The sequence below is a fragment of the Canis lupus genome, chromosome 22, assembly GCF_003254725.2.
Source record: "Canis lupus dingo isolate Sandy chromosome 22, ASM325472v2, whole genome shotgun sequence".
Classification (NCBI taxonomy): Eukaryota; Metazoa; Chordata; class Mammalia; order Carnivora; family Canidae; genus Canis; species Canis lupus.
The window spans coordinates 53,046,141-53,060,655 of record NC_064264.1 but is presented as its reverse complement, the minus strand read 5'-3'; positions in this window follow the sequence as shown (position 1 = coordinate 53,060,655).

Sequence of the window (14,515 nt, the reverse complement as noted above, 5' to 3'; positions counted from 1 at the left end):
AAGAGTGAGCTCCTTAAATGGTTCTCAAGCGTGTCATGCGTTGTCCTCTGCTGAAGAAACTAATATAATCACTCCTCTTCCTCATCCTTTCAGTCAGGTATTGGTTGCTTTTTCTCCACCCATGGAGAACTGTGTTCTGTCAGCTGTCTGTCTTTATGCAGACTCACTTTCTCAATTTGGGATGACTTGTCCATCCCCCCACCTGTGTCTATTCAACTGTCTCATCATTGAAAAATCAACTTAGATGTCATCTCTTTAAGTAAGCTTTCATAACCCCATGAGAAAGAACAAATTACCCATATCAAGTAGCCAACAATTAGCCCTGTACCAGTTGATATCATAACATAAGCAGCACTGTGCTATAATCCTTTATCTACCTTGTTTGTCTCCCAGGCAAGACATTATGCTTCCCAAGTCAAGATCTGTGTCTTAGTTGTCATTTTACTTCCAGCACCTAATAGACTATCTGGCTTAGAGTAGGCAATCAAGAAATATTTGTTGAAGAAAATAAGTGAATAATTAAACCATTGAAATATTTAAAAATAGAAAGTGAAAATTTCACAAGAAAGTAAAAGGATGATAAAAGAATAGTCTACTTGAAGAGTATTCTGTTACCACGGTAAGAAACATAGTCACACACAGTATATGTGTTTAAAAGGTTGTAACTATGCAATTCATTGCAGTGATTTTGCTACATATTGTCATATTTGAAATGCTTTTGGAATGGGAAAAATACATAGTCCAACCTCTATCTTCAAGCAGGCAGTCAAAAACCAAACACATGCACGCAAAATCATATATGCAGCCATACAGAAATTCCAAAGAATTTGACACAAATTAGGAAATTTAAAAACAAATACCAAAAACACACTATAGAGAGGGCTAGGAGTGAATCAATCACTGACACCTGATAGTCCCATGAAACATTAGTGTGTCGCTCCGATCTCTTCATTCCTGTATTATTAGCCAGGAGGAGGCAAGGATCAAGGAAAGGGGTGGGGAGCAGGAATTAGAAAAAAAAAAAAAAAAAGATGGAGGACAATATTCATATCTTTCACTTATTTAATCAGTAGAATATACCATGGAGAAGTTTTTAAATAATCTGTATTTAAGCTTTATTATCATTATTTTGCCATAGATTTCTTTGGCTCCCTGGTGAATTCTATGAACCTCATTTCAGAATATTATTTTTTAATGCATAAAATAACATACATGGGAACATAAGCCAACTACATTGCAATACTGTTTTTAACCCCAAGCTAGGTCTACTTTTGATACAAGGTAGAAATTATTTAAGTAAAAACAACCTTGTTTGAGTCAAAGTTTCTATTTTATTAATAATGAAGATGAAGTTTATAAATGAGTATTTTGCTTTTCTACATCATTAAATCTGTTCAGGGAATTTTCCTTGAAACAATGAGTAATAACAGTATCTGAAGCATCTTGCTAGATCGCATCTAAGCCCACTGATCTCCAGGCCTGCTTTTAGCCAATTGAATCTTAGACTCTCACCTTGCACGCTAAACTTATCTCTTGTTGCCCACTATGTCCAAGACATAGCAAAAGCACTAATCTCAAGAGACTGTAAAGAAAACACTGACAAAAAAAAAGAAGAAGAAAGAAAGAAAGAACGAGAAAGAACGAGAAAGAAAGAAAAAGAAAGAAAGAAAGAAAGAAAGAGAAAGAAAGAAAGAAAGAAAGAAAGAAAGAAAGAAAGAAAGAAAGAAAGAAAGAAAGAAAGAAAGAAAGAAAGAAAGAAAGAAAGAAAGAAAGAAGAAAGAAAGGGAGGGAGGGAGGGAGGGAGGGAGGGAGGAAGGAAGGAAGGAAGGAAGGAAGGAAGGAAGGAAGGAAGGAAGGAAGGAAGGAAGGAAGGAAGGAAGGAGACTGTGGCATACTGTTTCCAGTTATACACAGCAATACAAAATCCTTGCATGCATGGCATAGATCTTATGTGATGTGTCCGTGTAATATATAAATATAACAATTCATCCACATGAATTGAGGAAAAGTCTGAATGCTTTTATCTACATGTGCTAGAGACTACTTTTATTTTGCCTAATTAAAATGTACTCTTTGATATTGATATTATATGCAATTCTGGTAAATTATAACTAGGCATGCCTAGTTACTCAAATTAGATACACATAAGTATAATTGATTATATTAAAATGTAGGGGAACAGTTTATTAACCACACAGAAAAAAATAAAATTAGATGATTACCCTACACTATGTGTCAAGAAATAAAATGTCACTGAATTATAGCAATAAGTGTAAAATTACAGTAAATAAAAATAAAAATTCTATTTATCTGATGGAAAATGTGAAATGGTATTCTAAGCAAAGGCCTTAACATAAAGAAAAAGTTGAAAGAGCAAACAATATTTTTAAAAAGAAATAGTTGCTTAAAATTCAAAAATTAAAATCAAATTTGGTACATCATTTGAACAAATATTATTTGGGTATTATGCTTAAAATAAAAAAGAGATTTGACAAACCATTAAGAAAAGGATGAGACAGCTACCAGAAACAAGTGAGGACACAAATGGACAATTCACAAAGAACTACACATGAACATATTCTTAAATTTCATTTCAGTAAATTTTTAAAAATTCAAATTGAAATTGAAATTAATTTAAATGTTGAAAATTAGAATAATGGATAAAAATATGATCAGAAAAAATATATTACCAAGATAATTGGAAAGATTTTTTCTTTAATTTTTCAAAAATTTAGGGGATCCCTGGGTGGCTCAGAGGTTTAGCGCCTGCCTTTGGCCCAGGGCATGATCCTGGAGTCCCGGGATTGAGTTCCGCATTGGGCTCCCTGCACGGAGCCTGCTTCTCCCTCTGCTTGTGTCTCTGCCTCTCTCTCTCTCTCTCTCTCTCTCTCTCTGTGCCTGTCATTAATAAATATAAAATCTTTTAAAAAAATGTTTTTTCAAATTTTTTTATTCTTTATTAAAGTATACTGAGCATAGTATTATATTAGTTTCAGGTATACATTATAATGATTCAACAATTCCATACATTTCTTGGTGTTCATTGTGTTAAGCGCACTCTTACTCCTCTTTATTTTTAGTAGTATTTTAATTATATCTATCTTTTCTTTTCTACGTCTAATAAACAATTTTGGAATTCCTTAAAGTCTGAATGGACAGATATGCTGTGATCACTGCTGTTGTATCTCAGTACCATTGAACTTGGTGCTTTTAAATTCTCATATTAAGAAAAGATTGACTAAGAAAAACTAAAGTTTTTTGTCTCAGTAGATTTTCTTAAAATGATTTTCACAATGGCATAGAAAAGGAGAGGTGTATATTTGTTGGTGGGGCTAATTTGATCATTTGTACCAACGCATTGAAAGTATTAACTCAGTCACAATTTATCCTATGGAATAATCAGAGATGTAAAAATAGTGGTTATGAATAAAGACTGTCTTCTCCAAAAAGTAGAATATATAAAGAACTTTTAAAAAGAAGACAATGTGCTTTTTATATTTTATGTGTCAAGAGCAATCTGAAAAACAAAGACATATAAGAATAAATATGTAGTAAAAGGCTTGAAAAGATGCATACCAGAATATCAAGGGAGATTGCTATTTCCGATCAGGATATAGTAACAGAACAGATTTATCCTCCCACTTGCAACAACTAAATATTAAAACAAAACACATGAAACAAACATCCCTTAAGACTTTTGATACCAGTCAAGGAAGGACAGTGATTTCTAAGAAGTAAGAAATGGGAAAGTAGACAAGGTGAGGCGGGAGACTGGTCCCCCTTGCTACTTGTTGGAAGTTTCTAGCACACAGTGCAGGGAAAGGAGCACGGTCAGAGCCAGGATTCAAGGGGCCAATACCTGGAGTCCAGTGGAGCCAAGGCAGATAGAATTCTCAGGACAGCATGACAGATGAAAAAGCTGCTCAGGGCAGAAGCTCCAGGGCTCTGTACGGGGTCCCCCAAAAGAATGCACTTGACCACTGTTGATAGATCAGTGCATGTGTGTCAAGAAACAACCTGAGATCAGGACAAGACAGAGAAGGTGTTCCTGGAGCTCAAATAGAGCAAGGGATTGTGTCTATACCCAACAGTCAGAGTAATAAACATTAGAAGCCATCGATGAGTGTCCTGAGAAGGGTCTAACCCCAGGAGAAGGAAAGAAGATCTGGTTCTATGTCACAAAGTCTTAAAGGAAGATATAAAAGAACCAAGCCGTCCCCAGGTGATGTAACCCTATCTAGCACCAAGCCCTAGAGTACTAGGAACATAAAAATACATGCAGAGCCACACTATGCTCCCCTTGTTCAGCATGCAGTCAAAAATTACAAGGTATATAAAAAGGTAGGGAAAAATCACCTGTAATGAGGATAAGAGTCAGCCCATTGAAACAGATCCAGGAAAAACAGAAATAACAGAATTAGTAGACAAGAATATTAAACAGCTTTTACCACTGTATCTCAGGTGGTCAAGAAGATAGAGGAAAGAATAAACATTTTAATACTCTCATGGAGATATAAAAAGACCCAAACTGAATTTCTGAGCTAGAAATGACAATGTCTTGGAGGAAACATGCCATGGATGAGAGTGATGGCAGATTAAACATGACAAAGGAAAAGATCAGTAAACTCGATTAGCTTTGGTTAGCTTCCTATTGCTGTTGTAACAAATTATCACAGACTTAGTGACTTCCTGAACTCACTGGTTTGTTATCTCATAGCTTTGTGCATTATAGATTCAACATACTCCCCTCCGGGTTAAAATCCAGCTGTTGGAAGAACTGCTTTCCTTCTAGTTGTTTTTAAACAGAAGCTGTTTCCTTGTCCTTTCTGTCTTCTAGAAGCTGCTCCCACTTCTTGGTTCCCGGCCCCTCCAGCCATCTTCCAACCAGGAAACGGTATGTCAGGTGTATCTCACGTTTTCTTGGAGGTGGCCTATTCTGCATCTTCCTTTTTCTTTTAAGAGCTCATAAGAAGCTCATAAGAAGCTCTTAAAAGAGGGTTAGATTAAGCTTCCCCAGATAAACCAGGAAAACCACCCTATTGTAGGTCATCAAAAAGCAATACTGGATCTATCAATACTAAAAAACAAAATTGGGAAAAAATGAAATGTCTCAAATGACCTCAACTTCCTCCTTAAGATATGAAAAAAGGATTAAATTAAGCCCAAAGTAAGAAGAAGAATGAGAATCAAATAGATCATAGTAGAAATCAATAAAAAATTGAAATTTATAAATGTATATCATGTACATCATATATATTTGCACACTTTTTCTCTGTATTTTTAATAGAAAATCATTCATATTTTCAGATTTTAATGAAATATTTTTTTTTAAATCCCCAGGCTAATGGATCTAAAAAAGACTTATATTTAATAGAAGGAAAGCAATACTCAACATTGAGGTGTAATTATAACAAAAATCTCAAAGAAATCAAATATGAGAAACAAAACAAGTGAATACACGAAGAAAAAAGAGACAAACAAAAAACCAGATTCTTAAATACAGAGAACAAATGTGGTTGCCAGAGGAGAGGTGGGGGTGAGGGATGGGTGAGCTAGGTGAAGGGGTTAAGAGTATACTTACTGTGATGACCATGGAGAAATGTATAGAATTGTTGAACTGTTAAAGTAAGAAGAAGGAAAGAAATCAAAACCTATTCTAAGGGGAAAAGAATATTTTTTATTAAGGCCATCTTTCAGAGGTATGTACCCTATAACAAACTCTGGGAATCTATCCACTTATTCTACAATGATGTATTAAGCATCTGCTTACACTGAATTAAGGAGTTCACTGAGACTTGGAGGTGCAGTAGTGAACAAGAATTGTGCTTCTGTATTACGGTGTAAAAAGATGTCCTGGCTGCTGCCAATAGGATCTGGACCATGCCCCAATGGTGCTCTTCTCCACCTCCACCTGAGAATCACATTGTGCATGTTTTGATGAAGTTTTTCCCAGATGCCTCCCTTGTGCAAGGAGTGGTTCTGTGACAACCCAATTCTTTCCTATTACCACACCCTGCTGCTTCCCAGGGTGTAGAGACATGTCAAGTGGGCAGGTGCTCATGTGCACATGTGTGCTGGGGATAGAGCAGGACAGGATCTTGCCAGAAACATTACTTCTTCCTATATTCAGACCTACTTTGGGGTCTGGCTTATAATACCAGACATAATCCCATATGGTAAATCTTTCTGTACCTCATGAATCCTATGAATTTTTTCTCCAGTTGGTTATCTTTTGGATCCCAGCAATAAAATATTCAATAAGTCTGACTCTCCATCTCAACTCTGACCTGAGTTTCATTTTCTAATGCAGGGCTCCTTGACTGTATTTAAATCAAGGAGACCGTGCAGATACATCTTGCCCTTGAACCTAACTTAAGTGTTATGAAGTTCTCTGCATATGCTTCATAGCAGTTAAGAGGGTTGAAATGGAGTATTTACAGGGCATCTAGAGAACGGTGTGACCTAAAGCCACCAGCTAGCATAATAAGTGTTAATGCCATACCCTCCAAACCACTATTAAATGTAATTTCTGTTTTCAGGTGTTTTCCAATAACGTACATCCTTTGGGGAGTTGTATCTCATCTTTCGTATCTTTAGATCTTGCAAAATATCTCACATAAGAAGTGGACAATAAATGCTTATTAACTAAATGACAATGGCCATTGATTTCATTCAAGGGTTTTGAACTTTTTCAGGTTTTACCAAACACTCCCCCAAATAAAATGCTCTCCCTTTCTGACTTCAGAAATTGTTGAGAGGATATGGCAAATCACCTAGGCTCACTAAGAAGGATTGCGAATCTCTTTTTCAAGGTTCAGGCTAGAAAAACACTGTATCCTTCACTGTTGTCTCTGAATGCTTCAGCTATTTGTGATTTATTTAAAGGTGAATTCAATCCAGGCACCTCAGAGCTATTTTGAGAATTTTCACATGGAAAATTAGATCATTTTGTTAATGACTTTTAGAGGTCAACTCTTATGTTTAAACTCAAATCCCTTTGGGGCACCTGGGTGGCTCAGTTGGTGTGTCTGCCTTTGGCTCAGGTCATGATCCCAGGACCCTGGGATCAAGCCCTGCATCTGGCTTCTTATTTCTGCTTCTCTCTCTGTCTGCTGCTCCTCTTTCTTGTGCTCTATCAAAAAAATAAATAAAATATTTAAAAATTAAAAAAAACCTCAAATCTTTTCAACAATTGTTTTTAAATAATGTAGACTTATAAGAATAACTCAAAGTAGACAATATCATGGTGATAACTAGAGTCCCCCCATCTTCTATAGCAATACATGTTTTGTTTTCATCTTTAACAATCATATTTATTTACGGCATCACGCTCATAAGCACTTGTTTATGTTATGTATTCCGTTCTCACATCTGTTTTTTTTTTTGAAACATAAGCTGAAGAGACAGTTTAATGTTTCCCTGAGCAATTTTTTTTTTACTGTTTTGTGAACACTTGTAAACATTCAAACATCGTTTTCCCTCAGAGTCACCTAATTAGAGTGACCTTATGAATAAGGTCGCTTACAGCACCTGTGTCCTTCAAAACCTTCTCCAGCAAGATTTTCTCAAGAACTCTAAATAATGGGACCATCATGGATGCTTTGTAACTCCTTTAAAAGGGTTATTGTTACTAATGGCCCCAGGAGTGTCCTGGTGATGTGTCATGGCTTGCTCTATGAAGGAGCTTGTGCTTGAACTCAAACAGGTATTGTCTAAATGGAGTTCCAGGGCTAATTAACATGAACCTTCATATCAGCAAATACACATGAAATTAATCTACCAGTTTAATTAATTTTTTGAGAGACAGAGCATACGAGCAGGGGATTAGAGGGATGGGAAGGGCACAGGGAAAGAGAATTTTAAGCAGACCCCATGCTGAGCACAGATCCTGATGCTCAGCAGACTCCATGCTCAGCACAGATCCTGATGCTGATCATGAGATGCTTTCGATCTCATGATCCTGAGACCATGACCTGAGCAGAAATCAAGAGTCTGATGCTCAAAAAACTAAGCCATCCAGGGGTCCCTAATCTGGTAAGTTTATAATGATATTTTTCTCCCATAAGTTCTTAGAACTACCACTATTTAAACTGTTTGCCCTTTACTACCTCATCTGTCTCAGTGGGGGAGGCTGGAAATGAGATACAGTGTCACCTGCCCAATGCCAACAGGGGGACGTTGGCTCTGATGTGCTCTCCATGTAGTTAGTAGTTTTTTAACTTGGTATCTAATACCTACATCACCCCTTCTCCTATCAACCTACCAATGACTCTTATTTGCTCAAAGAAGAGTGCAAGATTCTGATTCTTATCTTGCTAATTTACATTACACTTGCCCCTTAACTTTGTATCTCCATAGAACTCTGGCATTCAATTTCAATATTAATATGATGCCTTAATGCTTTGACTTGTGAGACTTTTGTTTATAAATAACCATGCTATTTCCATGATTAAAATTTTCTTGACAATTAAAAAACAAGATATTAAAATTATGTATAATTACAGGCATAGGGATCCCTGGGTGGCGCAGCGGTTTGGTGCCTGCCTTTGGCCCAGGGCGCGATCCTGGAGACCCGGGATCGAATCCCACATCGGGCTCCCGGTGCATGGAGCCTGCTTCTCCCTCTGCCTGTGTCTCTGCGCCTCTCTCTCTCTCTGTGACTATCATAAATAAATAAAAATAAAAAAAAAAAAATTAAAAAAAAAAAAATTACAGGCATAAAACATGATAGAAATGTTACATTAAAATAAATAAATTCAATTTTTACCTTCAGCAAGCACCTGGAGATTGGATTCACATGGAATCATGGGCAGAAATACATGGAATAGCATGGCATAGATTTGTTCAGGGATCCAATATCAGAGCCCGTTGGTTATAGACAGAGATCATTGGCTTTACTTCTACTGTCTTTGATCAGATCTATACGGTATTTAGGATTTAGTGAGGTATTTAACTCATCCTAAAAATCAATACTTTGGGGGTAGAATTATAAGCAGAGAATGACAAACATTTTATTGTTTTATTGTATTGTTGAAAAAATTTTTGAACGAAATTAGCTTTGTTTTAAAGATTTATTTATTTATTTATTTATTTATTTATTTATTTATTTGAGACACAGAGAGAGAGAGATTGAGGCAGAAACACAAGCAGAGGGAGAAGCAGGCTCTATCACGTGGGACTCGATCCCAGGTCTCCAGGATCAGGCCCTGGGCTGAAGGCGGCGCTAAACTGCTGAGCCACCGGGGCTTCCCAGCTTTGTTTTAAATAGAGGCTTTAAAATGTTTAGATTTAGGAACTAAGAGATATCTAAAACTCCTTAGTTTTCAAAAACTTTTAATTAATATCAGTGACAACCCTAAGCCCCATTGATAGCTGTTTTGTCTTGTTTTTTAAGAAAATAAAGTATGGTTGGGGCACCTGGGTGGCTCAGTCAGTTAAGTGTGTGCCTTTGGCTCAGGTCATGACCCTGGAGTCCTGGGATGGAGTCCCACATCGGGGTCCCTGTTCAGCAGTGAGTCTGTTTCTCCATCTCTCTCTGCCACTCCCCCTGCTTGTGTTCTTCCTCTGCCAAATAAATAAATCTTAAAAAAAAAAAAAAGGAAAGTATGGTAATGCAAATGCTTAAAGAAATTTCAAAGGGAAACACTTCCAGAATTCTAATGTGGAGTTTAATATGTATGTGGACATATATAACTGACCTACAAGCATGCTACTTATTATGAACCAGAGCAGTGTTAAAACAACAATCCTAAAATATCTGTAAATATGAAACATTCACATTAGAAGAAAGATTTTAAATATCTGACATAATGAAATAGTAAGATTTTTTTTCTTAGTGGATAAAGCATCCCTACATATTTATATTTTACACATGAACTGTGAGGCTCTCAGTGACAAAACACAAACTAATCCAAAGCCTAACTCTTTGGGAAACCAGTTTGCATTTAAGATGGAACTTGAATTCTGTATACTTTACAGGATTCGACATTCTGTGAAGGTTTGTGGCATATCCACATATCCACACATACAAACATTTATTTTAATGATGTCTTAAATCCCAGTAGAAATACTGAAGGAAATGGTGCTGGTCAGAGCTCAAACTGACCCAGAGGAACAAGGATAGGAATTTGTAAAGATATGACTGTTCCCAAGACCTCCAACTTTGAAAAGAGGAATTAATAGCTATAAAGGGTGTGTGACAGCAGAATTTCTCAAACATTTGGCACATTATTTGTCCCAAACCACAAAATGATGTGTAAGCACTTCAGGAAAATCTCAGAAGTAAAAGAAAATGGCTCCTACTTGGTAAAAAAGGATCTCACAATTTGTCACCTTGGAAAGATTCCATCTCATTTTTTTGTGAAATTTGTTTTTAAATGTGAAGTGCAGAAATCCCCTTCATACCTCACAGAGTGTACACTTCACCTCATAGTCACAGACTAATCTGCAGGATGACATATGCCACATTTATAAAGCCAAGGTAGATGGTGGAAGGGTTTGGAATATTTTCTTGGTATAGTTTTATTAATTTTGTGTTGTTAAAAGTAGAGTTCCTTTTAAAATATAATAGGAGGATGAGAGCCCAGCTGATGCTATTGACCTTTCTCCTTGTCACCATGCAAGAGCAGACTCTCATAGAGCTCTGTTTAACCCATGCTACACCAAAGTGTAATAACTGGAATCAATGACATGCATTTCTTTGCAGGTTCATTTCTGGGGCCACATCAACTATTTTATGTCATCCACTTTAACCTGAGTTCTACAGATGCATTACTTATCTTCAATCTTACTGTGTCAGGTTTGTTCTTGTAAGACAGAACCTATTTTAAATGACACAGATTATTGAAAAGTAAATGAAGAGATTATACATTGATACTCATAACTTCATAAAACCAGTAGAGATTGTGGCAATATGATGCAAGTTTCCTGAAATTTGAAAATATCCAGCATACTGATCCCTCCTACTCCTCAACTCTTAGCAAACTAACCATTTATTCCACATGTTTTAACATCATATTGTATATGCATTCACCTTCTTATTACTTGTGTGTTTTAATGTAAATAAATGATCCCATTGAAAGTTTCTTGCAAAAGGGAACCCAATCTCCCACACAAAGCAATTGCTCAGTTATACTGCACTTGCCTTCTCTGATTGAGGTAGATATGCTCAAATGGAGTTCCTTGTGAATAGCATTTTTTTTCAAAGGTCAGCTTCTTGACACTTCTCTTCCATTTATACATTGTCTTCTATTTAGCTATCATGGCAGAAATATAGTTATTCCTAAATTCCATCCTTCCTCATTGGTTCATCCCTATACACACACATACACACACACACACACATTCACACACATTAACAAATACTATGGAAGCATGTAAAATGCTCATTTTTGGTTTATTATTTTTTTAGGTATTAAATGCTTCACCCTGTGATTAACAGGTTTCTTCTAAAGGGAAGTAAGAAAGGCTGGTCTGAATTAATAAATAATTTTAACAAAATTATGTATGTGATGATCATACCTTAATTTAAAAAATATGTCCATTTTTAGCGAGTTAGTTACCAGCAGAAAACCCTCCTTACTTGGAGCTTTAAAACGTCATTGGTTTGGAGGCAAAGCAAAATCAAATAATGTGTATTTTACTTTATTTCCCCTTACTGAGTTTGAACCTTTGCTGGGACTTTAGTAAATCTCAGTGATCACTCTCACAATCAATGGATTTTGTCTAGATCGTATCAATGTCTAGAACGACCCATTGTTGCAAGTCATACAAGTGTAATTCATATACTGATGCACTTATGTTCAGGGTTTTTTTTTTTAATTATCAAAATCATCTTTCTAGGCAGTTTTTGAAAGAATTCATTGCATTAGGCTTTGTCAAATGACATTTTCATATAATATATAAAATGTGTGCAATGTTGCTTCCCTTCAGTGATGGTCATTATAACCCATAGCTGAAAATACTTCATCCCCTAGTGGCCCGACCAATGGATTATGAAGCATCTTAGCCAAACAGAACCTTGCAAAGTCCTCATGTCCCTGTGACTGTACATGGAGTTGTTTGTATCAGATATTAAAACTTGGTAGCTGTCATATTATGCAATTCAAGATAAAATAAAAGATTGATTACTCTTAGTGAAAGCACAAAATAATCAGGTAATGCCTCTAATAAAATGGTCATAAGTGGGAAAACACTAATGATGAAAAATACGAATCAAGTTATGCAAAACACACACAGAAACATTTGTTCAAATATATATGCAGCTGATCTTGAAAATAGGAAATTTTCCTCATTTGCGACTATTCCTTAGGCTCTAACCAGCTCTAGATCCGCTTCTGGTAACAAAACAAGTACCCTTGTTTTTAGGATCAAAGCATACTTGACTTTTTATGGAAGATGCACTATAAGGAGGAAGAAGTGAATGGCATGTATTTTTTCATTGCCTAGTAGCAGAACACATGAAAGGTTCAGATTTCAAGAAAAGAAAAAGAAAAGAAAATAGAAAAAAATCCATCCCTGGCAAACAATCTCAAAATACATATTCTGAAAAAAATCACCACAGTCAAATCAAGGGACTGGGAAATCATCATGTACCTCAAATTTAAGCTGTGCTCCCAGGAGACAGTATAAAACTGCAGTATGGTTGGTCACACAATTCAAGTATATCACCAAAACAAACAACCCAACGGGGCCATGGAGCACCCAGGTTTCCAATTTTCATTTCCATTCTGTTCCTGGATATGTGTCAGGCATGACAGAAAAGAAAAATATCCTTGTTCTCTTCTTCACGTAGGTAAATATACCAACTGCACCTCTAACTCCATAAAAATTTGCTTTTCCCATGAATAAATCTGAGTTCTGGAATAATTCATCCTCAATCCATTCTATCCAATCAGTGGCATTCATTCAAAGTCTGGTATTTGTACAGCCAGACACAGTATAGTGAATGTCAAGAATAGTTCCTAACTTAGATTATTTTCATTTGTGATATTTTGCTTGAGGATCCCTATACCATTTTGGAATGACTTTCATAGCATACCAACATTCAAACAGAAATATATTTATAAAATCATTAACATGACAGCAATTCAAGTAACTTGATATAAAAACTGGCAGCATGAATCCTTTGTTTCTGAAGACACAAATACAAGAATCAAAATATTTCTCAGTGTCTTTATTCATGCCCTGGCTGAAGGCAGACGCTCAACCACTGAGCCACCAGATGTCCAATATGAGTAATTTTGAAAAGCAGGCGGCAGACTTTTGGTTTTCTTAGGTAATATGCTACTTTATATGCTATTAGAAGTAGTCAATCCTTATAAGATTCAATTTTATTTATAGTAATCCCCCCTTACCCACGGATTGCTTTCTCTGGTTTCAGTGGTCTGAAAGCAGGTGATCCTCTGGCTCATCTGTGATCAGAAGGTCAATAGTAGCCTAATGCTACAGCACGATGCCTATGTCATTCCTGTCACTTCTTCTCATCACGTAGACATTGTATCATCTCACATCATCAGAGGAAGAGGGGAGAGGACAGCAAAATAAGGTAACAAGACAGAAAGGCAGAGAGACCACATTCGTATGACTTTTTAATATGATATATTGTTATAATTGCTCTATCTTTTTATTAGTTACTGTTTTAACCTCTTACTGTGCTTAAATCATGAATTAAACTTTATCATGCATATGTATGTATAGGAGCAACATAGTATATATAGGGTTTAGAGCTAAGTTTCAAGCATCCACTGGGGGGCTTGGAATGTACCCCGCTCCATGGGTAAGAAAAGACCACTGTCCTAGGGTTTTTACAAATTAGAGAAATATATGTGATCCAATTATAGCAAAGGGCACAGAAATGCATGCATATTAGCTATTTTACCCTTATAAGAGTATCTTAACTATGGGTCTCAAACCACAACATTTTCTCTCTGTACCATTTTTTTTAAAGATTTTATTTATTTATTTATGAGAGAAACACAGAGACAGGCAGAGACATAGGCAGAAGGAGAAGCAGGCTCCCTGAGGGAAACCTGATGCAGAACTTCATCCCAGGACCCCGGGATCAGGACCTGAGCCAAAGGCAGACACTCAACCACTGAGCTACCCAGGTGCCCCTCTCTGTACCATATTACATGATTTAACTTTTCATGTTTCCTCTACTCCCAATTGGCTGCCTTTGACATGAAGTAAGACAATGAGGAATAGAAGAGAGAAAATGAAAATATTTGGGTTTGGAAACAATTTTCTGCACAAATTATGAGAAATTAGGACTAAATTCTTCAAAAGATTGATAAATTGAAAGCAATTTCAAATGAGAAGCACAACTGGCAAACATAGAACTGGCAAGTTTTTGTTGTGAAACAAAAATAAAATGTTTTAAAAAATGAAAAATTTCAGACATAAATATTTATTAGCATATATTATTTATATGTCTATATGTTATACAGTGTTATATATTGTATATCTATTATATATTTGATTTAATATATATCTATTTTTATATAATGGTATATAT